The sequence below is a fragment of the Pleurodeles waltl genome, chromosome 3_2, assembly GCF_031143425.1.
Source record: "Pleurodeles waltl isolate 20211129_DDA chromosome 3_2, aPleWal1.hap1.20221129, whole genome shotgun sequence".
Lineage (NCBI taxonomy): Eukaryota > Metazoa > Chordata > Amphibia > Caudata > Salamandridae > Pleurodeles > Pleurodeles waltl.
Window position 1 is genome coordinate 115,733,673 of NC_090441.1, and position 27,501 is coordinate 115,761,173.

The following is a 27,501-nucleotide window of genomic DNA, read 5'->3' on the forward strand; positions in this document are numbered from 1 at the left end:
CATTCCTATATTTGTTATGAGGAGATCCTCAAACTTGTAAGCTTAATACTTAGCAGTAAATGTGGGAAGAATAAAGGCAATGGGTATACTTACTCTAAATGGCAAGGGTTTAGTGGAGGCGTAAGGAGGAATTTAGGGGGGGACATGCACCCACCTGCAAAATTGTAAGCCCCTTGCTAGTCACAAACTGTACTTCTAAACCTAATATAACTAAAAACGCACCCAAAATCTCGAATAAAGTACTCCGCTAGAGTAAGCCTAACACCACACATGGCCAACCACTGGCACCGATTATCCTCCCATAGAAAATAATGGCAATAGTTATTTAGAATAAAACCCCATAAGAAACAATGTTAAATTATCTTATTTAAAATAGTTAAAGAATGCCCTTCTTAGAATCCCCATCCATGTCTAAACAATGATTTAAACAGTGGGAGGGTGGGGGGTGATCTCACACAATGTTCAGCAATTTATCAAATTTCTTTATGAATATCTGATAGTCATTTATTTATTCACTGAGAAAAGAAGAGGCTGTCATCAAGAGCACACTTTCCTGGAAGATTGCAGTCCCAAAGTGCCAGCAAAACTTTCAAGTCCCATTGCTCCCATTATGCAGACTTCCTGTCTATCCTTGAGTTCAATTTATGGCAGATGTGATGCAATAGCCTTTTGTTTTCGTAGCCATATCAAACCCTCATACAGACTGATCACATTCATGATCTGAAGGGTCTGAGCATGTGGGAATGTAGCCTGTTCCTGTTCAACACCTACATGTGCGATTGTTAGGGTACCAAGACTGCACAAGTGAAACCTCTCAAAACACAATGCAACCTGAAAGCAGCAGATCGATTGTCTTGAAGACAGTGTTTGTACCTATGCGAATACAGGGCACTTTATTTTGTAGCAGAACGCCAGTACACGCAAACGTACACATAAGGTGAGAACAAGGTAAATTTAACATCTCAGATGTAAAAGGAGGAAATGCATTTAATTAATAAAACTGGAGTCTCCTCTTGATTGTTGTTACAGCTTGTAGGCTCATGAAATAATATAGATGCAATCTAAAATAGAGCTTGTTGAGCCTGTGAGCTAGCAACCAGGGGTCCCAGCAGGTCTTGCTAAAAGAAAAAGTGAGATGTTGTTTCCAGTAAGATGCAAGTTTTTGCTGTGGCGAATGGCTTGGGTGGTACATAGTATACTCGCTATATCTTCAGAACTCGCCTGTGAATCATCAGTGGCTGCTGGTTTTTGCTATGACGATTAGCTTCAGTGGTACATAATGTTCCCATGGTGTATTTAGTACTCACCTGGGGCACATAAGTGGCTGCAGAGTGCTGGTTGTTGCTGTGGCAGGGGGCTTTGGAGGCACAAGTTTTCCTGTGATGTCTTCAGTATTCACATGTGAATTATCAATGGCTGCAGGGTGCTGGATTTTGCCTTTGCGGGAGGCTTTGGTGGTACATAAGTTCCCATAGTGTCGTCAGTACTCGCATGTGAATCATCAGTGGCTGCAGAGTATTGGCTTTTGCTATTGCCATTGGCTTTGGTTGTCCATTAAGTTTCCGTAGGGTCTTCTGTACAGGTATGTGCATAATCAGTAGCTGCAGGGTTCTGGATTTTGCTGCTGCAATTGTCTTGGTGTTAGGTTAAGTTCCCGTAGGGTCTTAAAACTCTTTTGGGCATCAGGCGGGCTCCTAAGGAGAACATTATTTTACAATTATACGGCATCTCACTATCTCAAGTGCTTCATTTAGGCAGTCTGCATATATTTGCAGCAATCTTTTTTATCATCATAATTAACAACGTCAAGTGACAATAAAGGCTTCATGAAACAATTAGAATCTATAAGGATGGAATAAAATACAGCAATATACAGTAAGCAGTGTTCCACAGCATACAACTTCAGTTTTGACAATCTTTCAAGATGGCTGCCAACCATCATAACCCCCTTCTCATCTATATAATCCTCTGCTTCCCACTGCTGCGACTACCATTGGCCACCAGAGGCACATTCCACTACCTGTAACATTTAGGAGTTCTTCAGGTCCCTTCACCACAACCTCCAATCACCTTACGTCAGAGACACCTGGTGCTGGAGGTCACTGATGTCCATGAAATCAGCTATATTTGAAGGCAATTTTGTTCACTAGGGCAGTGGTTCCCAACCTGTGGTCCCGGGACCCCGGGGGGTTCACAAAGACTCCTCAGGGGGTCAGCGACTGCTTAGTAAATTAAATAATATTGACAGATTAGGTCCCAAGCTTTCAGTAATGAGTCAGTGGGGGAAAGATAACGTGAGGGTCCACAGAAGACAAAAGGTTGGGAACCACTGCACTAGGGTAATCCCTTAAACCCTTTTCAACTGTATGCATTTTTCAGTTAACCTAGCCTTTTTCACTGTCCTTCTTAAGAGGCTCAGAGCAACACTCAAACATTTTCCTGACTTTTTCCCTATTCCTGGTAAGTTAAATTGTGGTCCATAACACTGTACATCATTACCAATTAGATGTGGTTGCCATAGAGGTCGGTCTCTTTCCAGTAATCAATGAATGCATGTTTCTATTGACATAGTTGTCAAGAACTTCACCAACAATGGTCAAATCTTGTTGGATTTCCACCAGTGGCGTAACAAAGGCCCCCGCAGTGCGGGGGTCCCCCTCAGCACAGTACAGTGGGCACGGGTGGCAGACCCCTGACTGGGCTCAGGGGGAGGGGGCCCCTCACAGTACTTGGCAGGGGGGGCCCTTCAAGTTTCATTACGCCACTGATTTCCACAGTGACAGGTTTATGATGGTATAACGTGGAGAGGGGTCTGAAATGGATTCTGAACAACTGGCTCTGTTTTAGCAGGGAGAAAACTGAGCTTTCGCCCCTAGGCTGTAAGACCAGTTACCTTTTTGTTCCATTGGTCTGGTCATCTGGGATTTCCTCGATATACCATGACAAGGTCGGGAATCCAAAGGTGATTTTGGGCAGTTGAATTTCCTTTGAGCCATTTGTACTGGAAGTCACCAAGTGTCACCAATATACTTCTGGCAAAAAACGTAAAGAATGGCTCACTATTGCCCAGGGAGCATAAGAGGTCACTAGTCCAGGATCCTATCAAATATTTGGTAGCACATGAGATTTTTTTGAGTGTGTCTAAAAAAACAACTCTTTAAACTTTATGGTTCTCAAAACCAGGCTGTTTCAGTTGTGACGGGTTACAAACATTCATCTGTGTATGCAGGGTGTAAGCTACAACCGTTGATCCCCACGTGTTTACATTACTTGGGACATTCTACTTCAGAAGGCATCTAATTTTTTGTTACACTTGATACTGTGGTATGATCTCTTCTGCCGTTTGAGGTCCTACAGATTGTCAAGGTACAAGAAGGGATGCAAAGCCTTTTTTGGTGCCTATCTATGAAAGAGGGGAGTGGATTTACTAATCAAACCATGCAACACAGCACAGGGCCTCAAGCATGGTTGTTGTACTGCGCTGCATGAGAAGGAGAAAGCAGGACAGTACCATATCCACTAAAGTATGGCACAGCCCTGCAGGACACACACACACCTTTGTACCATAGTGTAAAGGTGTCTGACTTATGCCCAGCATAGGCTATGTACTGGGACAGTACCTTTCAGTACAAAATAACTATACCTAGACAAACTTAAAAACTTTACCCACTTTTGATGTGGGATGTACAATGGTAAAAAAAATCTCCTTTTTAACGGCTTCCTCAAAGAGGCATTATTTCTTGGCACAAAACTACTGTCTACTGTTGTTAGTAGATAGGGTTTTGTGTTAAACACCCATGTACCAGCCATGGAATACCCCCTTGACACAAGATAATGCAAAAAAGCACACATTACTGGTTTACATTACTCTCAGGCAGATTCCCAGTGCAATACAAGTTATGAGCTGGAAAGTATGTTCCAAATTAACATTTTGAGACAGTTTGCACCACTTTTGTGATGCAAACCTAGAGCAAAATTGTAGTAAATCTGCCCCATAGTTTAGAAAAAACACATACGGGGGTAACAAGTTAGCTCTCTTTGCAATAAATAGACTTTATTAAGTATTTATATTGGATAATTTTGGGGTGAATGTTTCTTTGCTGTTCTTTGATGCGTGAGTGATGAGGATTTTACTGCAATTTTTTTTTATTGTTATTTACTGATTGTTGTAAGGTTAGGCACTCCAGAAAATGAACAAATAAGATTGGTTTCCAATAAAGTTCCATTAAACTGTACCTTAGTGGAATATTGAATTGCTGGCTCATGCGGGTTAGTGTTACATTCCTTTTATGTTGATTTTCTTTTGACAATTGTATGAGTTTTTTATTTCTTGATCCTTGCAGCCCCTCTACTTTCTGCAGCACCTTCTGAGGAGTGATATTTTAGCTTTACAGAGGTAGTAAAGAGGAAACATTTTACTTTTAGAAATCTTTGGTTGCTGCTGGCAGAGAGTGTGTGAGAGCTGAGATACATCACTTGCAAGTGTCCTTGGCAAATCTTATCCTGGCCCGGAAATGTGTCACACCTAAGAACTGTCTGCCAGAACATCAAGAAATGTATGTAACTCAATCACAGTGGACCCCCTATTGCAAAGTGGAGTGTCCTCGATGTGTGTCCACTACTTAATGCCATCAATAAATAAAAAGAACCAAGCTTAGAATCGAAGTTGACAACCCCGAACAGTCTGTTGGTTAGATTCTCATTTTCACTTAGGATATCAGGGGCTCTCATGGCACTGACAATGAATGAGACATTTTGATATGGCAGGAGTGAGACAACGCATTACCTTAGGGGTTTTCTGTAACTACCTCTCTCCCTTTCGCCCCTGCGATCCACTTGCCACAGAGATGTTTACATGCCGTATTACGGTGGATAAATGCAAAAACAAGTTAGTGAATTGAACAATTCGTCCGTGTTTCATTTGGATTTGCGAGTTACCATTCTGTTATTAAAACTGATGAAATATATTGAATAATTAATTTTCTATATTGGTATATAAAAACAGTGGTTTGCCTTAAAACAACCACATTCCAATTAATCTGTAGATTTCCAGATGGAGGAAATGCTCGGGGCTGGCTGAAGGTGGACAGTGGTCTACAACAGCGACCTGTGCAATGCAGAGATATGAGGATCAAAAAGGCAATCACCTCTTTTATGTTTTTCAATTAATCAATCAATGAAGTAGTTGTAGAGCGCGGCTTGGCACCCGTGAGGGTATCCTGGCACTTGGAGCAGGTCACAATCGAAGAGCCAGGCCCTAGACAAACTTGTTTCGGTCAGTGTTGGGGAAGCAATGAGGTGATGGGGAGGGCGTTCCAGGCCTTGGCGGCCAGATGGGGGAAGGAGCGACCTCCGGCGCGGCAGCGGCATGTGCGAGGTAACTGTGCAAAGGCCAGGTGTGCGGAGTGGAGGTTCCTGCAGGGGTGGTGGAAGTGCAGACATTGGTTCAAGGAGGTGGATCCTTGGACATGGACGGCTTCGTGGGTTGTAGGTTCCTCATATATTTTTGGTGCTCATTTAAACAGTTTTGTGGTAAGTGATGCCACAAAAGTGCCATTGCCACTCATCTCAGTTAACTGATGAATGCAAGCTGTATACGACCTCTAACTCAGCCCTACTTTTAGAAGCAAATATTCATCAATACATTCAGTGCAAAGGATATACCCATTAAGGACTCCTCAAGGTTTGAGAGTCAGGCTTTGTCAATGTGGTGAAAAAAAACGTGGTTGAAAAGGCTCCAGACTGGGGAAAATGCCCCTTGATATGTGCAGGCATGTTAGATGCTCGAGATGGCTTCTCACATGTCTTCTTTTGCTGGAAGCACAGAGCTCTCCTCTCTCCAGTAGGCAGGAGTGACAATTGAAGCTGGGCAGAGCTTTGGATACGTTCAGAACAAATATGGATAGGTTTTTTGAGAATCAAATAAAAGAGCTAGGTTGTCATACTGCCAAAAGAGGTGAGAATAAGGGAAATAATTGTTGTGTTTGGATCAATGAAGGTATTTTATTACAGTCCTCTGAGGGGTCTCAGAATTCTTCTCTGTCTTCATAAATACTGAATAATATTCTCTGAAAACCTTCAATTAACATTTCTACAGCATAAGCATTCTGCAACTCAGACACGGCTCTTCAGGCAAAGACTTGTTATCTCTTCTGCAGGTAGCCAAGCACAGGATTTGTCTGCTGCAGTTCCGTACTCCTGTTATACTCACCATCCCATAGAACAGGTTATAGAAACAAAGAGCCTCTTGGGGCTTCACAAAAGGCAATCAATCAATCAATCAATATTTGTAAAGTGTGGCTACTCACCCATGAGGGTCTCAAGGCGCTGCAAATATGTGATGCATTGGGCTATCTGATCTTCTGTTTACTGTGTTGTGTGGGTACTTTGGCTTTACACCCATGATAGTGCTAACTTTGGTTTAACAGGAAATAAGTAATGATGATATGTATTTGCAATCTTGTGCAAAATACAGCCCAGTTTTTTATTCACGAGACCCTCTGGCCACGTTCAGGCTTAATGGCCACTTATCAACATGAGGCAGGGAACAGGGTGGACTGTAACCAGCAAACCACCTGGGTAATTCCATGAGGATGTTACATTCTGGGCAATTATCAGTTCTGTGAGATTTACAGGATTATTTTTTGGAAGTGAATTAAAAAACTCCATTAACCATGAATGGACACACATACTATTCACGGCTTCAGATATATTTTAAGACTTTATTAAAATCAATGCCCTAATCTATTGCAAATTATATGTATGAATGTAACTATAAAAACAACCAATAAAATGGTAAGGCAAGCAATTAATAGGCAAAATGTTAACAAGAATTACAACATTGTAATGGTGTTTTAGGAGTTCACTGCACTAAGTGATGGAACTCCCTTCAAGACCCTAGATAAGTTGTCTTAGCACCAAAAGTGCCTGTCTGAGTTTCTTCAGGTGGCCTCCAACCTGCACACCTTAGCCGAATAACAGGCCTGTTGTTCTGTACTTCGAGAAGTTTATTTTCTGTCTCAGTTGTTTTATTCTCAAATGAGATGATAAGAGCAGGCTGGCTCTCAGAAGCCTTTGTCTTCAGTGAGGATATTTGCCGCTCAGGTCACACAAACCAAGTCTCTCAAGAAGTTGAGGATTCCTTTTGCCTAATACTTCTCTGTTATATACTTGAATACCCTCTTCTGATTACTTTTGAAAAAAAGCAGTCCTTGAAATGAATGATGCTAAATGCAGAAATTAGCATATTAATCTTGTTGCACCGTCACTTTAATCTAGCAAGCATTGTGAATCATATGAATACATATACCTGAATAGTTGATGCGCTATCAAACTGTAATAAAGTAAATGTTATATGTGATACAGGTGCAATCAATATTAAATGAAGCACACATGCATTTGCAAATGAAAACTTGCACTCAGATACATAAATATAGGAATTTATGAAATGCAGTGAGGGTACTTTAGCAGAAAATTGCTAATATTATGTCATTGCTTATTCTTTTTTATTGTGCTAAATAATGTTTAGCCAGCCTTCTCCCCTAATTAAATTACAGTACTTACCTTAATCATAGTTTGTAGTAATCATCTCAGTAGTTGCTACATCAATGTAGTTGCCTTGATGTAGTGACCTGTTGATGTAGTACAGTAAAGGAAAAAGCGTTATACTATTCCAATATTTGTACTCATTTCTGAATACTCTTGCTCAAAGGCAAAGCCACCCTGGTCTTTTGCTTCCTTCATCCTCATATTGCACTTCCTGCTTCTGCCTTTGCTATACCATCTGCAGCTCCAGACTTCTACATCACATCAAATGCACTTGCCTCCAGCATACTATTTACTCCTCTGCCTTCTGTCTTACCACCTGCTGCTCCATCCGGTACTATACCACCTGCTGACCCATCTGCTAGCCCTACAACTCCAACAGTTGGAATCAGTCAGGTCCCATCTTAAGGAGGTAAAGCTTGTAGCGGTCCCTATGACAACACACAAAGTAAAGTACTAGGTCCCTCTCCTAGATGCTTTGGCAGGGTTCAAAATGTGGAGCACTGCCTCAAACCATAACAGTAGGAGATGCCGGAGGTTAACTTGAAGATAGGGAGTTTAAGGGACGCATGGCCACTACATTAGCAGACATGGGGCAGAGGATGGTTGTCCTAGAGGTAAGACATGCCTCCTCTCTCTTCACATCCATGGAGGCAGCAATGACTATGGCGTGCCGCCCTCAAGACAAGGGACACTGTGAGAAAGTGGATTGTTAGTTAGGTGGACAGTCGTCCACCACAAGTACTAATGAAACTATTCTTGTCAGGTCCAGTGAAGGCTTCAGTAGTTTGAAGCTGAGCTCAAACCATGATAGCTATGGTACAGAGCAGACAGGCTTAACGTAAGAAAATGTGTAGAGCATTCAAAAGTACTAAAACAGTTAAAAGTGGAAATTACAGCACAATAAAAACTCCTATTGATAAAAATAAGGACTATTTTAATGAACAAAATTACACCAAAACAACAAAAATCCAACAAGGGGAACCAGATATGTGACTTTCAAATGTTTTAATGGAATTTTAGCGCCAACGGTGAGAAACAGGTATCGCGAGACCAGGTCAATGGTAAGCTTTAAGGCTGACCACGATGAAGCACGGGTCAGAAACAAGGCCCATGCAGAGTTACCTTTGGGCTTAAAATGTTCCTGAGCAGTGCAAGGCAAAAGGCTGGATCCGAAGATAAGGTAATTGAAGACGGGTTGGTGAAGGACAAGGTTTTGGTGAAGCTGTTGTCAAAGGCAGGAAAAGCTTTGAAGCTTTGAGCGGGAAAATTCTGGTTTGGCTCCCAGGAAGATGTCAATGTCGATTGGAAGGCTGCTCAGCCTTGGGTCTGATGACTATTTATACCTTCAAACCATATTTATATGTCGGCCTTAAGGATGCTTCTTCACAACAACAACGGAATACCTGTACCTCCAACATAATGGTCAGTCTGCTCGATTTAAATGCAGGCGGACCATAGGCGTAACCATGATGGATACTAAACTGTCTCCTCCTTGGTTACACCCCTCCAACAGCCCTTACTCCATCGGGCTGTCAAAGATTGACCCCCTATGTCCGCCCACCTAATTTAGATGGACAGGCAAACAGGTCAGTTTTCACTGTCTTTCACCACCAGGAGAACCCTGGTGGTAAAGGGCAGTGAAAACTGTCTAATGCCCCCCTTACCATGGCGAGTGGGGCACTTCATTTTTTCCTCAAAAAGGAAATATCACTTTGGGTTTTTCTTTTTGAAAATACATTTGATAGATGGCTCCTTCACGTTGATAGAGCTGATGTGTCAAATTTAAAAAAGCATTGGCAGGAAATGCCATTGTGGCAGTTCCTGCCAATGCTTTTGAAATGACCACCAGCTTGTCAGTCATTTCTAAATTTGGAAGGGTGTTATTCAGTAAGGCTGATGGAGTAATTTAATCTGCCACCCTGACAGAGTAAACTCTATCCACTGACTAATAAATGAGGACCTAGTCTCTTTTCTGGAAGTTACATTCCTTCAGTGGGCAAGGCTGCAGGGTATTGATAGAGATAATTTTACGTCATCGGATACCACTCAGCATAGGGCCCCTGAATTGTATTTGCTGCTTTGGAGAAGATGTTTGTAGCAGGCACTACAGTGAAGTCAAGCCTACCGATGCTGAACAATCAACAAAGCGCCTTGCAGGTAGGTCCCAGAATTCTTTTGACTCTCCAGGCAGAAATTCTTGAAAAAGTTTCTAAGTCCCAGTTTTTAAAGTTAAGCAGGAGGAGTGCATTCCAACACTGTTCTAAGGGTGCCAGGAATTCTTGGAGACCACTTACAGGTTAGGACCCACTCAAGGAAAAGCTATCAGCAAGGTCCAGGGCAAGTCTAGTTGGAACTGGTCACCAGGTCACTTCAGGAAAGTTGGGTTCTTCAAGCTTTTGTGTTGCTGTAGCTTCACAGAAGGTTAGTCAACTGACCCGCGGAATTCTCCTATCAGTCCTGGGTACAAGTGTCACCCAAGTAGCAGCCAATCACTTCTCAGCGAGTGACACCCACGGCCTCTGCTCTCAGAAACAGACATGCTTCTAGTGCACCAGTCCAGTGTCAAGACAGGCTGGTTCTTGTTTGAGACTTTATAGGCAAAAGTGACTGTGGACTTTGCCCCCATACCCAAACTACTCACAGAAGGTTGCAAGCCCTAAAGAGACACACCAAAGGTAATAAACTAGCTATCATAGTGATGAATACTCATGATAAACTTAGGTAGGCCTACTTGCACTGTAAGTCTTCTGGAGGGAATGGATCAGGGTGAAAACTAGACAGAAGTACACCAGAATCCCTGTGAAACCTCTTGGACACTTCAGTGAGAAAGCCTTGACCTGTCAAAAGATTGATTCTATTGGGGAAAAAAGAGCATATGGGGGATGGGCACACTTGTGACCCCAGCGCACCATGTTTCATGAAGTGCTGATGATAACTAGAAAAAAAGTGTTCAAGGACATCATTGAACTTCAATAAAACCCTACCCCCCAAAACACAAATGGGTCATATTACAAAGTAGAAATCACTAAGGGTAGATCCCAAGTAGAAGACCGTACTGAAACTGGAGGTTGTAAAAATACAACAAATTTTGAGGTGAAAGATTCAATACCTGCAGATCTTCCCAGGAATCCCTGGAGGCTTTGATGGCAATACACTGAACTCTTATTGTTGCTGTGGACAGCTTACAGGAAAAAGGCTTTTGATGGAATCGCAATATCAAAACATAGTCATATTCTCAAGGAACAACATTATTCTTTGTACAACATTTATGAAATCATACCAATTGATAGAAATCTGAAATATTGAATTGCAGCTGCAACCCCTTCTGGGTGACCCAGATTAACTAAGGCTAACTGTTCAACCACCATATTAAGAGGCACATTCTCATCAGACACAACAGGAGGAGATTAAAGAGGGGATCCAGGGCTAATGTCTTCTGATGTAAAACCGCAAACCACGCTTTCCAAGGCCAAACAAGGACCACCAGCACCATCCCTTGTCTCTCATGCAGACGTCAAGCCAAAAGCTTAGGAATAACTAGAAGTATGGAAATGTAAACAGAAGGCCCATCAACCAAGAGCATGCCAGAGTATCGACCCACATTCCAATTCTGATAATAACTTGGAGCAGAACATCCAAAGCAAAGAATTGTTGGAAATAGTCAGGACGGATGGAAAGCCATAAAGCGAAGGTCAGAGGTAACCTTGGAATCATGACCCACGTTTTTTCTCCTAAAATGGTTAGCATCTTCGCGTAACTTTGTCAACATAGAATGGATGCCTCCTTGGAAGACCTGGGTGACTTCCTGCCCTTGGAACCCTAAATAAAGGAGAGGGAATGCTCTTTGTTAAATGATTGTGCAGAAAATCTTTCAACTGTAGTCCAAACAGATTACGTCCTAGGAAAAGAAGAAGAAGAATGACAGGAGATTTTGAAAGTCTCTCTACCTTCCAGTCCCAGATCAAACCTGCCGAAGACCAACAATGGTCCTAGATGCAATGGTAAAAACACAAAGCATGACAAAAAATGTATCAACAAGAGCTCGTGTTCACATCTCTATCCTGGCAAGGAGGTAAGACAATCTTCCCCTGTCAAAAGGCCACAGAGAAAGACTGGAAGTCCTAAACTAAACTCTAAGATGTACAAGAAGAAAAGGTGGAAGCTTGCATGACCAGGTTGGGACCAGTGTAATTTACATAAGGATGATTGCACACTATAGAATAATCCAACTGATTATTTATTTCACCCATTGATTACTAATTTCACCTGGAATTTCTCCACAGTTTAACTATGCTAAAAAGTCCTTCCAAATCAGTTTAACAACATTCTTGTTAGGTATTTTGTAAACCTTCTCCTGCCGCAAAGGTGTGTTTCGTCATATCAATTACTTCCTCTGGGCTGGACTCGATATATTAATATCATTAAAAGGTTAACCCACAAGCATATAATTATGTCCAATATCCAACACCACAATTTCTCTGATAGCCCAACAATCCTCAGCCATCTCAATGAGCAGAAGGCTGAAACTAAATAGGTAGTGAAAACTGACTTGTATATCCACCAATCTAAATTATGTGATTATGTGGGGCGACATAGAGATCAACTTCCTAAGGCCCTTACAGTGGGACGTCGGAGGGGTGTAACCATGGCAGAGTTGAAGTAGTCTCCACTGTGATTACACTAAAGGTCCGCCTACATATAAGTTGGGTGGGCGGACCATTATGTTGGTGGTAAAGGTATTCTGTCATCTTACTGCCGGCGTATAAGTCAGCCCCTTAATCAGCAAATATTTTCAATTTGCTTTTCAGTTCACACAGTCGCAGGTTCACAATGTTCCCACAATGGGCCCCATGCTTTGCAGGGCAAACCCTTACCTGGTCTTTCATACTCTCTGTAATCAAACACTACTCTATTCCACTCAAACATTCAGCACTTGGCAGGGGTCTGTCTGACATTTAATGACTACCAAGACACATCCCATTCCCTCTTAGTCACCCCTGTTGCTCAGCAGATAAGTGTGGCTTCCATAGGCCGTCACAACACCCCAGCCATTACTCAGTCAATATCCTGCCAATAATGTTGGATCACCGAGGGAGCTTGAGACTAAGGGACACCAGTCCCCCTACACATTATTTGCATGGCCATTTCCCAGAATGTATTAGGGAGATAGTCGTACCTATGGAGATATTTGGTTTATATGAGGCACAAGCGTTCTGGTGTTCCATTTTAGCTCCAGTCCATTCCTCAGCTCCCAACAGACCAATGTCACATTCTCACAAAACTTACAGGGCAACAAATTGTTTGAGTGCATTTATTGTCACGGGTCGATAGAAACAAGAGGTCCCATGCCTTCACAGGGGTTATATTGATATTTATACCTCAAGGGGACTCAAATCTGGGAGAGCTGGCAGCTTGGGCTGGTGTTAAGATAGTGTGTGTCAGTTCAGCTCAATTAACTTTATTCAGATTCATACAAAACCCATAAAAGCATAACAACACTGCGTAAATCAATAAACGATTACCACCATGAGATATTTTAAAAGATCGGTTGTATGACAGAACCACGCATGCCGGAACAACGCATGCCTTAACAACACAGTCGGAACCACAACTGCATCTTTTTCACAAATGCCTATACCACGCATGCATTTACAACGAATTTTGTTGTAAAGGCATACTAAGTAAAGACATATTTGGAAATGGCATTCGTGGTTCTGTCATACAACCCCCCTCTTAACCTAACAAAGTACCCCAAAGAGGCCCAAAATTACCCCCAACCCTAATAAGTAAACTACCCGACACCCTCCACCCACCCTGAACCCTAAAACCTTCCACCACCCCTAATAATTAAACTACTCCGACATCCCCACCCACCCTAAGCCCTAAAAACAAACTACCCCAACCCACACCCCTACCCCTAAAAACTAAACTACCCCAACATCCCCAACCCTCCCTGAGCCCTAAACCTTCCTCTACCCCAATAGGTAAAAATACCTTGATCCTCCAATCACCGTAAGCCCTAAAATGCTATCCTGCCCCTCAAAACTAAACTATCTGGACACCCCAACCCACCCTGTGCCCTAAAACCTTGCCCCACCCCTAATAACTAAACTACCCCGACCCCCTACCCACCCTAAGCCCTAAAAAATGATCTACCCCAACCCCCTTCACTCCTGTCCCTAACAAATAAACTACCCCGACCCACCTGAAGCCCTAAATCCACCCAGTGCAAAAAATTACCCCCAAACCCTGCTCCAACCCCACTTACCTCACTGCGTCCTCTCCCGATCATTCTTCCTCTCCTCCTGCCCTTGCTAAACCTTCCCCTAACTATAAAATATATACTATACTATACTATCCTGCCCCCACCCTAAGCCCTAAAAACAAAAATAGCCCAACCCTCCTGCCCCTACCCCTAAAACATAAACTGTGCAGTCCCCGCCCCCCAACCTAAGCCCTAAAAACGAAACTTCCCCAAACTCCTCCACCCCTCCCCTAAAAATATTCAGACCCCCACCCTCCCTAAACCCTTAATCCACCCACCCCTAAAAACTACCCCCAGTCCTGCCCCAGCCCAACTTACCTCACTGCTTCCTCTCCCGATCCACTAGACTGCAGCAGTCCACACATATGCGTAGATTGGCACATGCATGAGTAAGGCAGAGAAAAAGGCATGCATTGTACCGGGAAGCGTTGTTCCGCTTGCGTAGGACATTTCCACGTTGTTTTTAACGCGTTGTTCAGGACATTTCCCAAAAAGATCATACACTCAGTGCAAAGTTACAGTACAGATATTAAAATGTAAACACAATGGATGTACAAAATCCATAAAAGCATAGCAACACTACGTGTATCGATAAACAACAGACTCGTGATTTACTAACCATGAGCTATTTAAAAGAGAATACATTCAGAGCAAAGTTACGGTACAAATATTAAAATGTAAACGCAGTGGGGGTACGGAGGTATTCAATTATCATACGTTCGGTGCAAAATTACAGTATAAATATTTAAAAGGTAAACACGAAACATGTACATATTCTAGAATACCGAAATACATGCAATCATATTTTTTGGGCACAGAAGAATTTTAACCCTGGTTTATTTTTTTCCCATAACACAGCATTTCTAAGCAGGCCAGTGATTTACCTGTCCTTATTGTTTTCTTGGTGTAGGTCACAATAGAACAACAGGGTTAAGCACCCGGCAGGTTTTGTAAACATTTAGAGGCCTCCTGAGAGTAAAACAGGCCCTGTTGTATTGGTCCCATGCAATATCTCTCCACTGTCGCCTTGGTTTTCTTTCGCAGTTCTCTATAGGCGTCCCTTTTCCCCAGAAAACAATTCTAAGCTCGTTTTTACTAAATTGAATGATGTTAATAGGGTCAAAGTTGCCAGGGTTTCCCCCAGTTCCTGAAATAATCCATTCACCTACTGCAAACGTGTTTTTTTAATAGTAATCTAGTTCTAGACAATCTCTTATGATGCCTCTGGTGAACGTAGTGTACATTTTTCTCCAGATTCTCTGCCACATGGTCAGAGTACTAAGGTGGATAGAGTCCTCTATATATGTGAGATCAAGTTCCTTATGAGTAATATAAGCTAGGGTCTATTTTGGGGTTGCCAAAAGCCTACATAAACAACTTAGGCCCGTATTTATACTTTTTTAGCGCCGCAGTTGCGCCGCTTTTTGACGCAAAAACGGCACAAACTTACAAAATACAATTGGCCCATATTTATACTTTTTGACGCAAAACTGCGCCAACGCAGCTTTGCGTCAAAAAAATTATCGCCGGCTAACGCCATTCTGAAGCGCCATGCGGGCGCCGTATTTATTGAATGACGTTTGCCGGCGTTAGCTGCCGGTGCCGTCTGGTGTGCGTTAAAAAAACCAACGTACACCAGGCCGCGCCGGCGTAGGGGGATATGGAGCTTGGGCGTCAAGAAATGGGGCAAGTCAGGTTGAGGCAATTTTTTCGCCTCAACCCGATTTGCGCCATTTATTTTCACTCCCAACCCCCATAGAAATGACTCCTGTCTTAGCAAAGACAGGAGTCATGCCCCCTTGCCCAATGGCCATGCCCAGGGGACTCCTGTCCCCTGGGCATGGTCATTGGGCATAGTGGCATGTAGGGGGGCACAAATCAGGCCCCCCTATGCCACAATTTTTTTTAAAAAAAAACACTTACCTGAACTTACCTTAATGTCCCTGGGATGGGTCCCTCCAGCCTTGGGTGTCCTCCTGGGGTGGGCATGGGTGACAGGGGGTGTCCCTGGGGGCATGGGGGGCACCTCTGGGCTCCTTCAGAGCCCACAGGTCCCTTAACGCCTGCCTTTTGCAGGCGCTAAAAAATGGGGCAAAAGCGGCCGTACGTCATTTATTTTGACCCGCCCACTCCCAGGCGTGATTTTTGCCCGGGAGTATAAATCCCACGCACATGCCTTGGAGTCGACTTTTTAGATGGGAACGCCTACCTTGCATATAATTAATGCAAAGTAGGTGTCCACGCTAAAAAATGACGCTAACTCCATGGACTTTGGCGCTAGACGCGTCTAACGCCAAAGTATAAATATGGAGTTAGTTTTGCGTCAAAATTGCGTAAAAAAAAACGACGCAATTTTGGCGCAAACAGAGTATAAATATGCCCCAATTGTATTTTGCAAGTTTGCGCCGCTTTTGCGTCAAAAAGTGACGCAAATGCGGCGCTAAAAAAGTATAAATACGGCCCTTATTCTCCTGTATCTGAATCATGTTACAATTTGTCTTGCCCCATACAGGGGCTCCATACAGTGCAGCTGGGAGGCATTTACTTTTATACAATTTCACAAGCCCTCTAATGGGTTTACTTCCTATTTTTATTAGTGTATTTAAATACTGCTTCAATAGCCGTAATGCATTTTAAGTTGGCATTTCAGCATGTGGTCCCCAATGTCCTTCCTGTGAGAACAGTGGGCCAGATGTATCATCAAACCATTTTGCGATTCTCTAATAGCGATTTTTAAGAAATCGCTATTTCAGAAATGCAAAATGGTATGTATCATCTTTGCGATTCGGTAATAGCGATTTATAAAAAAATTGCAAATGCTATTACCGAATCGCAAATTGCGATTCCGACCCCATTCGCACCTATGGGCCTGTAGGCCCATGGTGCTGGGGACCTAAGGCCCCCTCTGCTGCACCCCTACAAATATTTTAGGACATGTAAGGCACACACATGCCAAAGGGGCATGTGTGCATTACATGTCAATTTTAAAAATGCATTTTTAATTCATTTTTGAAATTTGCACATGGTTACCACCAAATTGAATTTGGTGGTAATAGCGATTCCTTAATGCCCAATTTGCATTAAGGAAAAGCTTGTTACATGTGCCTAAGAAATCACAAATAAGGATTCCTTATTTGCGATTTCTTATTTATAGAATCACAATATGAGATTCTCGAAACGGGGTCGCAATTTTAAGGAATCGCTATTTTAGCGATTCCTTAAAATTGCATAGCGAATGCCTTTCATACATACTGAAAGGCATTTTTGCATTCTCAAACAGCCGTTAGCACCGTTTGCGAATGCAAAAAGCTTTGATACATCTGGCCCAGTATGCTCAGATGATTAAAGGTCTTTACTTGTACCAGTTTCTGTCCTGCTGCAAAAAAAAATAGCCCCTTTTTCTCCCCCTACCACAGACCATAGTGTATGTTTTAGTTAAGTTAAGTTTTAGGTCTCTGTCCGCTGTTACAAAATTGTTAATCAGGAGCTGGAGGCCATTTGCTGCCCTAGACAACACTGCATCATCTGCTTATAATAAAACTGGGGTGACATGGGAGCCAATTCTAGGTGCACCTGCTTTTACCACCTATAGTAGTTCATCTACCCCATTAAAATATAATTAAAATAAAAATAGGACGAGGACGCAAACCTGCTTAATTCCTCACTTTATCTGAAATGTATCCATACATTCCCCATTTTTCCCAAAGCGTACACAGGCTCTTAAAGATGCATACAACTGTTAAAGGTGGCATATTATGTTTGCTGGAGCACCCACGTCTGCTACAAATTAGCATGATTCACTAAACCAAATGCACTACTCAAATCTGCAAAGCAGAGATGAATAAGCCCTGGTGTGCCATAGTATATTTGCTGATTGTTAGTTACAGGTTAATACCCTGCTCCCTGTGCCCATTTCGTTTTTGAACCCATATTGTGAATCTGTCAAAATATGATTTTCCTGGGCCCATGATTCCAGCTTGGCTAATATTACCCTCCTCATTATTTTGACTGAACAGTATAATAATGCGATTGGGCGTTAACATTTAGCATCGCCCCTATCCCCCTTTTTGAATATAGGTACAATGATGCCATCGCTCATGTTTTGGGGAAGTAACTTTTTGCTGCTGCATTACAGACCTGGGTTAATATCAGCACCCATAGCAATATACTAGGAGCCAGATGTATGAAGATTTTGCTTTGCAAGTCCTGAATAGCGAATTTTAAGAAATTGCTATTTCCGGCACGCAAAATGTGATGTAACAAAATTGCGAGTCGGAAATAGCGATTTCTTAAAAATCGCTAATGCAATTTGCAACGTCCAAATACCGAATCGCAAACAAAATTGCGATTCGGTATTTGAAAATCGCAAATTGCGAAAACGGTTACCTGGCACAGCCTGACGACGTCACAAGCAGGAAGTGAGTCAGCCCATGCTGTTTCCAGATACCACAACCACAGGAGCAGTCAGAGAGTCACAGACCAGCCCCAGGGAGCAAGCCAGGACCTAACACCAACATGGCCAATGCTGGCAATGGGAAGGAGAAGGGAGAGAGGAAGAGGAAGCTGAAATTCAGTGAGCAACAACTGGAGGTGCTCACTGAGGAGGTGGTCAGGAGCCATGACCATCTCTTTGGGAAGAGCTCACTTCAGGTACCAGAGAGTGAGAAGCAGAAACTTTGGGCTGACATCCAGACCAAAATCTGCACAGTGGGGGTTGCGCAGCGCTCGGTGGAAGGGATACGCAAGAGGTGGTACGACCTGCGTTCCCGTGCCAAGGAGAGGGTGGCCAGCAGGCTAAAGGAGGCAAGGAGCACAGGAGGCGGACCATCCACCGAGACACCCTCCAACCCCATGGAAGACCCGGTGGAGTCCACTCTGCTTCCAGAAGCTGTCAGTGGGGTCACTGACATTGACACTTCCGGCACACCCAGCACCAGGAAAGGTAACTCCAATAATGATGTGTATCTCTGTATGTGCATGTACAAATGCCCCTTAGGAAATAGCAATTAGTGCAAAGCATGGTGATAAGTAGTCCATTCCACATCTTACATGCGGCACAACAATGCCTTATGAGAGTGGTAGTCCACAACCCTGAGCTGAAAATAGCACATAGATAGCAATTAAGTATACCGACACACAGAAGAACAAAACACACAGTTCATAGTGATACGATGTAAGTGTACATTTATTACCATTGTGCCACATTTGGTGATACATACATAAATGACATGCTGCACATTGTCGTTACAGATGGCTCAGGCCCAGCAGCAGCAGATTGTGCCAATGTGGGGGATGCAGAAACACAGCCTCTGTCCGACACAAACACCAGCGAGTCATTGTGTATAGCACCAATTAGACGCAGGGCAAGCGTGTTACCTCTCCACGAGTTGAACCTGGACTCCGATGAAATGCCAGATGAAGGCCACACACCACCCCAAGAAGCTAGATCCACAGGAAGGCAGCAGTCCCTACCCCAGTGTCACTCAAATCCCCGCAGGAGGCCTCACGATGCAGGCACACAGCACACAGATGAAGGTGAGGGCCCATCATTATTTGGTGGCCTTGAAGCGTCCATGCTCAAAGTGCAGCGCCTGCAATGCAAAAACATGAGGGCAATGCACAGGCAGTTGCAGTCCCACAATGCCAATATTGGGGGACTGCACAAGCAGTTGGAGTCTCTGAATGCAAACATCTGCAAGCTGCAAGAGGGACAGCAAACAGCAGCAGATAACGCCAAGGAACTGACAAATGCCATTAAGGAACTCTGTACTGAGATCAGGCATGAGCGTGTTAGCCAACGCAGGCGCGAACGGCAATTCATGGGAAAGTTCAATGGCTTTTTCAGATCTGTAAATCGTCTTGCTACATCAACTGCCCTGCTATCACCACGTGCTGTGGCCGCACAGGTGGAGGCAGCACATGGCAGTTGGACGTTGCCCAGGGATTGGTGCAAATAATCAAAGTTCTGGATGCTATGCTGACAGCATGCAGTGCTCCACCCAGTGAACTGGGTGTTGGGTATACTGAGGAGTCATCTAGCCTCAGCAGTCTTGCAGTCCCCGTGATGGATCCTAGGCGTCGCAGTGCCAGGCACAGTACTGCCTGTGAGCCTGATACAAGAGGTGCCGGTGAGGCCACTGCGCACTCAAGTGGAATGCGTGGTCGTAAGAAGTGACATTGAGGGCTACAGGGGACTACCTTCACATGTAGCAATACAGTAAAACTATGATGATAATAGTGTGACACTGTTAATGGCTCATGTCTGCCTCGTGTATTGCTTTGTCCTAGTGACACTTATGTTACCTGAAGTCAAGGTAATAATGGTGGTAACTACCAGAGTACATGTCAGTGAGGTGGTGTTGTCATTACTTACATCTGAAATGGTTGTGCGTGATGTCAGGACACCTTTGCCTGCCCTCTGCTGCACTGGTCCTGTCTGCTGGCTGTAGAAGTGGTATGGGATCATCATCCTCATATGAGTCTGGCTCAGATATTTCCACAGGTATGCCCCTGGTGGTAGCTATATTGTGCAAGATCGCACATGTGGCCACTGTTCTACAGGTCGTGTCCGGGCTGTGCTGTAGTGCCCCTCCACTTTTGTGGATGCACCAGAAGCGACTCTTCAGCAGGCCAAAGGTGCGCTCCACCACATTGCGGGTTGCCCTGTGTGCTGAATTGTATCTCCGCTCTGCTGGTGTTGCAGGATTTAGGTAGGGCGTCATCATGTAGGTGTGCACTGCGTAGGCACTGTCTCCTAGAAGGAACAGAGGGTATAATGAGTAGCTGTACCATCTGACATCACACTGCCATCAATGCAACATTGTAAAGTTGGAAATTACCTAGTAGATATCCTTCACCAAATTCCCCAGCTAGCAGTCTTGTGTGAATCCCGCTGTGGCGAAAGATGTACGAATCATGTGTGCTCCCTGGGTACCTGGCCACAAGATCAGTTATGATGTAGGAGGCATTGCATACCACCTATGCTCATCGAATGTTGGTATTTACGGTTGCGGTACACATACTCTGTGGTCGATGGTGGACAAATTGCAACATGTGTCCCATCTATGGCACCTAGGACATGGGGGAACTGTGCTATCTGGTAGAAATCTATTTTTGTCTGCTGTATTTCCTGTGGGGTGTGGGGGAATCGGATGTACTGGTGTATCCTGCTCAGCATGGCATTTAGAAATGCATTGAAAAATCTAGAGAGGGCACTCTGTGATACCCCTCCAGCTGCTGCTATGACCCCTTGATAGCTTCCTGAGGCAAGTAGGTGCAGGGAGCATAATGCCTGAAGATGGGTGGGTATGCTATTGGTCCTGTGTGTTGTGCGCTGCAGTATGGGTTGTAGCTCAGCTATCAGGTCAAGTATCATGGCTGAGCTCAACCTGTACTTATCAAAACTTTCCTCCTCAGTCTGGTCAAAAAGGGTAATGCGCACTCTGAAAATGCACTCCTGTCTCCTCCTCTCTCTCCTCAAACCTGCCAAGATCCTCATTCTCCTCGCCATGACGTAGAGTGCAGCCATTGTGGAAAAGAGGCTGAGGCATTCTGGGCCTCTTTATATAGGTTGCACCTGGTTACCACCTGGTTTCAATCCGTGGTAAATTGCATGTGCAAAAGGCCATTCTGCGAATATTCGCAATTTGCGATTTTTTTATGCATCGAATTGCGACATTGTTTTGCGTGTCGCATTCTGCGCATCGCAATTTGCGACAAAAAATACGGATTCTGTATTTGCAAGTCGCTATTCGGGCTCGCAATTTGCAGGATGCAAATAGCGATTCGGTTTTTCATGTCGCAAATTGCGATATGCAGATTGCGACAAAAATTCTCAATTTTTGCGATTCCTTGTTTTTGGCCTGCCAATGCCTTTCATACATCGCAAAACAAGTTTTTGCATTCACAAACAGCCGATTTCTGCGATTCGCACCGTTTGCGAATGCAAAAACGTTTGATACATCTGGCCCTAGATTTAAAAGCATTGACTGGGACCCTGTCCGGACCTTGGGCATTTCCAGTGGCACTATTATTCAAGGCTACAATAACTTTTTCATTGTTAATTGGCTTCAGAGGTTCAATCATCAATGCATCAAATAAATCCTTAATTGAAAGGATGGTAACATTATTTGGATTAAAAATAGCTCTAAAATGAGTAGTCCAGGCCCCTGGGACAACTGAGACCTCTGTAGTTGGCATAACATTGACTTTGAGAAAAGGGGAATTGACAATTTACTATTACCAGTGTCTGCTGCAAGTTCCCGGTTTGCCCACGCCTGTTCCTGGAGTTTTCTTTTCCTTGTGGATAGCACTAGCTTATAATTCCTTCTTAGCAGTGCTTAATTTGTAAATGAAAACGTGCCGGAGCTCAAAGACCTCTTCTTAAACATGCGGCTGCTGCAATTAAATGTGGGAACACAGAATAATGAGGCGGCGTAATCCTGGGCCTTTTCAATCCATTAAAAGCCACTCCATGCCCCCTTCAGCTCACTCTAGCAGCTTTCTATGTTCTCCCTTTGTGACGCTTTTTTGTTTTTCCCTTCCTCTGTCTTTCCGATATGTGTCTTTTGCTCGCAGCAAATGGCTTGAGACTGAACAATAAGCACCGGCCCTCAAAAATAAGTGCTGGTGCTCAGCACCAGAAACAACAAGCACAAATTAAGCACTGCTTCTTAGCTTGTTCACTTTTTCCCTATCTCTCTGGAGTTCATGCAGTGCATTTTGGAGGTTCTGATTTGCTCTAGTGCACGTGGTGTCAAACCACCCTTTGGCCTTTATATTTTTACCTTGATCCTTCACCTTGGATTTTAATTTGTCTGCGATTGCTGATACAATATTATAACATGCCTCCAACAACTTTCCATGATTGACCCCCCATGACTTCCGGGTTCTCCTTAACCCCTTCTGTGCCGCGGACGTAAGGGTTACGTCCTGCGGCACAGTGCTGCTGTGCCCAGGACGTACCCATTACGTCCTGGGCACACAGCCCAGAGGGAGCGCTAGCGCTCCCTCTGTGGGGTTCCCCCCCAACACTCAAGTCAGGGATGGAAGGGGAAGCCCTTCCCCTTCCACCCCAACCCCCCCACCCCACCTGTGACGTCAGCGCACATGCACTGATTATCACAGAGCCTCCCCCATCGCGCTGGAAGCTCAGCACGTGGGGGAGGCCGTGAGAGACTTTAAAGGGAAGGAAATGTATTTCCTTCCCTTTGAAGTCTCTCTCTGCGTTTTGGCAGCCGGATTGAAAGCAATCCGGCTGTCAAAACACCACTGGACACCAGGGATGTGTTTTTTAAAAAGGAAATTGGCATAAGGGAGCGACCCCTTGGGCAAGGGTCGCTCCCAGGGGGGGCATTTTGTTTTAAGGCCTTTTCGTTTAGTTTTTTGTTTTAGGTGTGGGTGGCAACCCCTTAGGCAAGGGTCACTCCCATAAGGGGCAAATTATATTTAGGCCATTTCTGCCCCCCTTGGGGGCAGATTAGCCTATTTTTATGAGGCCAATCTGCCCCCAAGGGGGATAGAAACCACTAGACACCAGGGAGTTTTTTTGTTTGTTCGTGAATTTCACATAAGTGGAGCGACCCCTTAGGCAAGGGTCGTTCCCCTGGGGGGCAAATTTATTTTAGGCCATTTCTGCCCCCCAGGGGGGCAGATCAGCCTATTTTAATTAGGCCGATCTGCCCCCAAGGGGGGCAGAAACCACTAGGCACCGGGGATTTTTGTTGTTGTTGTTGTTTTACCGATGGGGAGCGACCCCTTAGGCAAGGGTCGGTCCCCTGGAGGGGCAAATTGTATTTAGGCCATTTCTGCCCGCTTTGGGGGCAGATCAGCCGATTTTAGGTCAATCTGCCCCCAAGGGGGGCAGAAACCACTAGGCACCAGGGATCTTTTTTTTTTTGCACCGTCAGGCAAGGGGAGCGACCCCATAGGCAAGGGTCGCTCCCCGGGGGGATGGTGGGTGGAGCAAATTTACTTTAGGCCAATTCTGCCCCCGGGGGGGGCAGAAACCTCTAGACGCCAGGGCTAAAAAAAAATGTGATGTGTCCACGTTGTGTTTTGGGCCATTTCCTTTTGTGGACGCTAGGCCTACCCACACAAGTGAGGTACCATTTTTATCGGGAGACTTGGGGCAACGCTGGGTGGAAGGAAATTTGTGGCTCCTCTCAGATTCCAGAACTTTCTGTCACCGAAATGTGAGGAAATTTTTTGTTTTAGCCAAATTTTGATATTTGCAAAGGATTCTGGGTAACAGAACCTGGTCAGAGCCCCACAAGTCACCCCATCTTGGATTCCCCTAGGTCTCTAGTTTTAAAAAAAGCACAGGTTTGGTAGGTTTCCCTAGGTGCCGGCTGAGCTAGAGGCCAAAATCTAAAGGTAGGCACTTTGGAAAAAACACCTCTGTTTTCTGTCAAAAAATGGGATGTCTGGGGCATTTCCTGTCGCGGGCGCTAGGCCTACCCACACAAGTGAGGTATCATTTTTATCGGGAGACTTGGGGGAACGCTGGGTGGAAGGAAATTTGTGGCTCCTCTCAGATTCCATAACTTTCTGTCACCGAAATGTGAGGAAAATGTGTTTTTTTTAGCCAAATTTTGAGGTTTGCAAAGGATTCTGGGCAACAGAACCTGGTCAGAGCCCCACAAGTCACCCCATCTTGGATTCCCCTAGGTCTCTAGTTTTATAAAATGCACAGGTTTGGTAGGTTTTCCTAGGTGCCGGCTGAGCTAGGGGTCAAAATCTACAGGTAGGCACTTTGCAAAAAACACCTCTGTTTTCTGTAAAAAAATTGGGATGTGTCCACGTTGTGTTTTGGGCCATTTCCTTTCGTGGGCGCTAGGCCTACCCACACAAGTGAGGTACCATTTTTATCGGGAGACTTGGGGGAACGCTGGGTGGAAGGAAATTTGTGGCTCCTCTCAGATTCCAGAACTTTCTGTCACCGAAATGAGAGGAAAAAGAGTTTTTTGGGCCAAATTTTGAGGTTTGCAAAGGATTCTGGGTAACAGAACCTGGTCAGAACCCCACAAGTCACCCCATCTTGGATTCCCCTAGGTCTCTAGTTTTCAAAAAGACACAGGTTTGGTAGGTTTCCCTAGGTGCCGGCTGAGCTAGGGGCCAAAAACTACAGGTAGGCACTTTGGAAAAAACACCTCTGTTTTCTGTAAAAAAAAAATGGGATGTGTCCACATTGTGTTTTGGGCCATTTCCTTTCGTGGGCGCTAGGCCTACCCACACAAGTGAGGTACCATTTTTATCGGGAGACTTGGGGGAGCGCTGGGTCGAAGGAAATTTGTGGCTCCTCTCAGATTCCAGAACTTTCTGTCACCGAAATGTGAGGAAAATGTGTTTTTTTAGCCAAATTTTGAGGTTTGCAAAGGATTCTGGGTAACAGAACCTGGTCAGAGCCCCACAAGTCACCCCATCTTGGATTCCCCTAGGTCTCTAGTTTTCATAAATCTGCTGGTTTGGTAGGTTTCCCTAGGTGCCGGCTGAGCTAGGGTCCAAAATCTACAGGTAGGCACTTTGCAAAAAACACCTCTGTTTTCTGTAAAAAAATGTGATGTGTCCACGTTGTGTTTTGGGCCATTTCCTTTCGTGGGCGCTAGGCCTACCCACACAAGTGAGGTACCATTTGTATCGGGAGACTTGGGGGAACGCTGGGTGGATGAAAACTTGTGGCTCCTCTCAGATTCCAGAACTTTCTGTCACCGAAATGTGAGGAAAATTTGTTTTTTTAGCCAAATTTTGAGGTTTGCAAAGGATTCTGGGTAACAGAACCTGGTCAAAGCCCCGCAAGTCACCCCATCTTGGATTCCCCTAGGTCTCTAGTTTTTGAAAATGCACAGGTTTGGGAGGTTTCCCTAGGTGCCGGCTGAGCTAAAGGCCAAAATCTACAGGTAGGCACTTTGCAAAAAACACCTCTGTTTTCTGTCAAAAAATGGGATGTGTCCACGTTGTGTTTTGGGGCATTTCCTGTCGCGGGCGCTTGGCCTACCCACACAAGTGAGGTATCATTTTTATCGGGAGACTTGGGGAAACATAGAATAGCAAAACAGGTGTTACTGCCCCTTGTCTTTCTCTACATGTTTTCCTTCCAAATATAAGAGAGTGTGTAAAAAAGACGTCTATTTGAGAAATGCCCTGTAATTCACCTGCTAGTATGGGCACCCCGGAATTCAGAGATGTGCAAATAACCACTGCTCCTCAACACCTTATCCTGTGTCCATTTTGGAAATACAAAGGTTTTCTTGATAACAATTTTTTACTCTTTATATTTCAGCAAATCAATTGCTGTATACCGGGTATAGAATGAAAACCCACTGCAGGGTGCAGCTCATTTATTGGCTCTGGGTACCTAGAGTTCTTGATGAACCTACAAGTCCTATATATCTCCGCAACCAGAAGAGTCCAGCAGATGTAACAGTATATGCTTTCAAAAATTTGACATTGCAGGAAAAAGTTACAGAGTAAAACGTAGAGAAAAATTGCAGTTCTTTTCACCTCAATTTCAATATTTATTTTTTCAGTTGTTATTTTCTGTAGGAAACCCTTGTAGGATCTACACAAATGACCCCTTGCTGAATTCAGAATTTTGTCTAATTTCCAGAAATGTTTCGGTGTCTGAGATCCAGCATTGGTTTCATGCCCATTTCTGTCACTAACTGGAAGGAGGCTGAAAGCACAAAACATCGTAAAAATGGGGTATGTCCCAGTAAAATGCCACAATTGGGTTGAAAAATTGTGTTTTCTGATTCAAGTCTGCCTGTTCCCGAAAGCTAGGAAGCTGGTGATTTTAGCACCACAAACCCTTTGTTGATGCCATTTTCAGGGAAAAAAACACAAGTCTTCTTCTGCAGCCCCTTTTTCCAATTATTTTGAAAAAAACGAAATTTTCACTGTATTTTGGCTAATTTCTTGGCCTCCTTCTGGGGAACCCACAAAGTCTGGGTACCTCTAGAATCCCTAGGATGTTGGAAAAAAAGGACGCAAATTTGGCGTGGGTAGCTTATGTGAACAAAAAGTTATGAGAGCCTAAGCGCAAACTGCCCCAAATAGACAAAAAAACTCTCGGCACAGGAGGGGGAAAAGGCCTGGCAGCGAAGGGGTTAACTAGGGTTTCTAATAGTCTCTCTTCATTTCTGCCTGCCCATTTTAAACTGAGGCCATGTCTGCCCACAGTTTCAATTCGTAACTCTGGCCCAACGCTTTACTTTGTTGCAGATTATATTGAGAATAAGTTTAAGTACTGAGTGAACTCTAAGGCCCATATTTATACTTTTTTGTTGCGCCGCATTTGCGTCACTTTTTGACGCAAGTGCGGCGCAAAAAAAGTATAACTATGGGCCCAAGTACAGAGCGTTCGAACTTAAGAGAACTAAGCAAGTTCAATTAATTCACTGATATTATGATGTGGTCAATAATAGAGCTGTGACTATTTCCATGAAATGTGGATAATAAGGCTCATTTTGCTCAACATCTTGCTCAATCAGTTCCATGTTTAATCTATACATGAACTCATTCAATGACCCACCGTATGGCTCATGGGCGATGTGCAATTGTTCTTTCCCAAAACAATCTAAATATCCACATACTGCACTAGAGGGGCAATATATTTACTCATGTTAAAATTTCCCACGTAGATATGCGCGTAATCAATGCTATTTTTCTTTGTAAATAGCTTAGTTTCC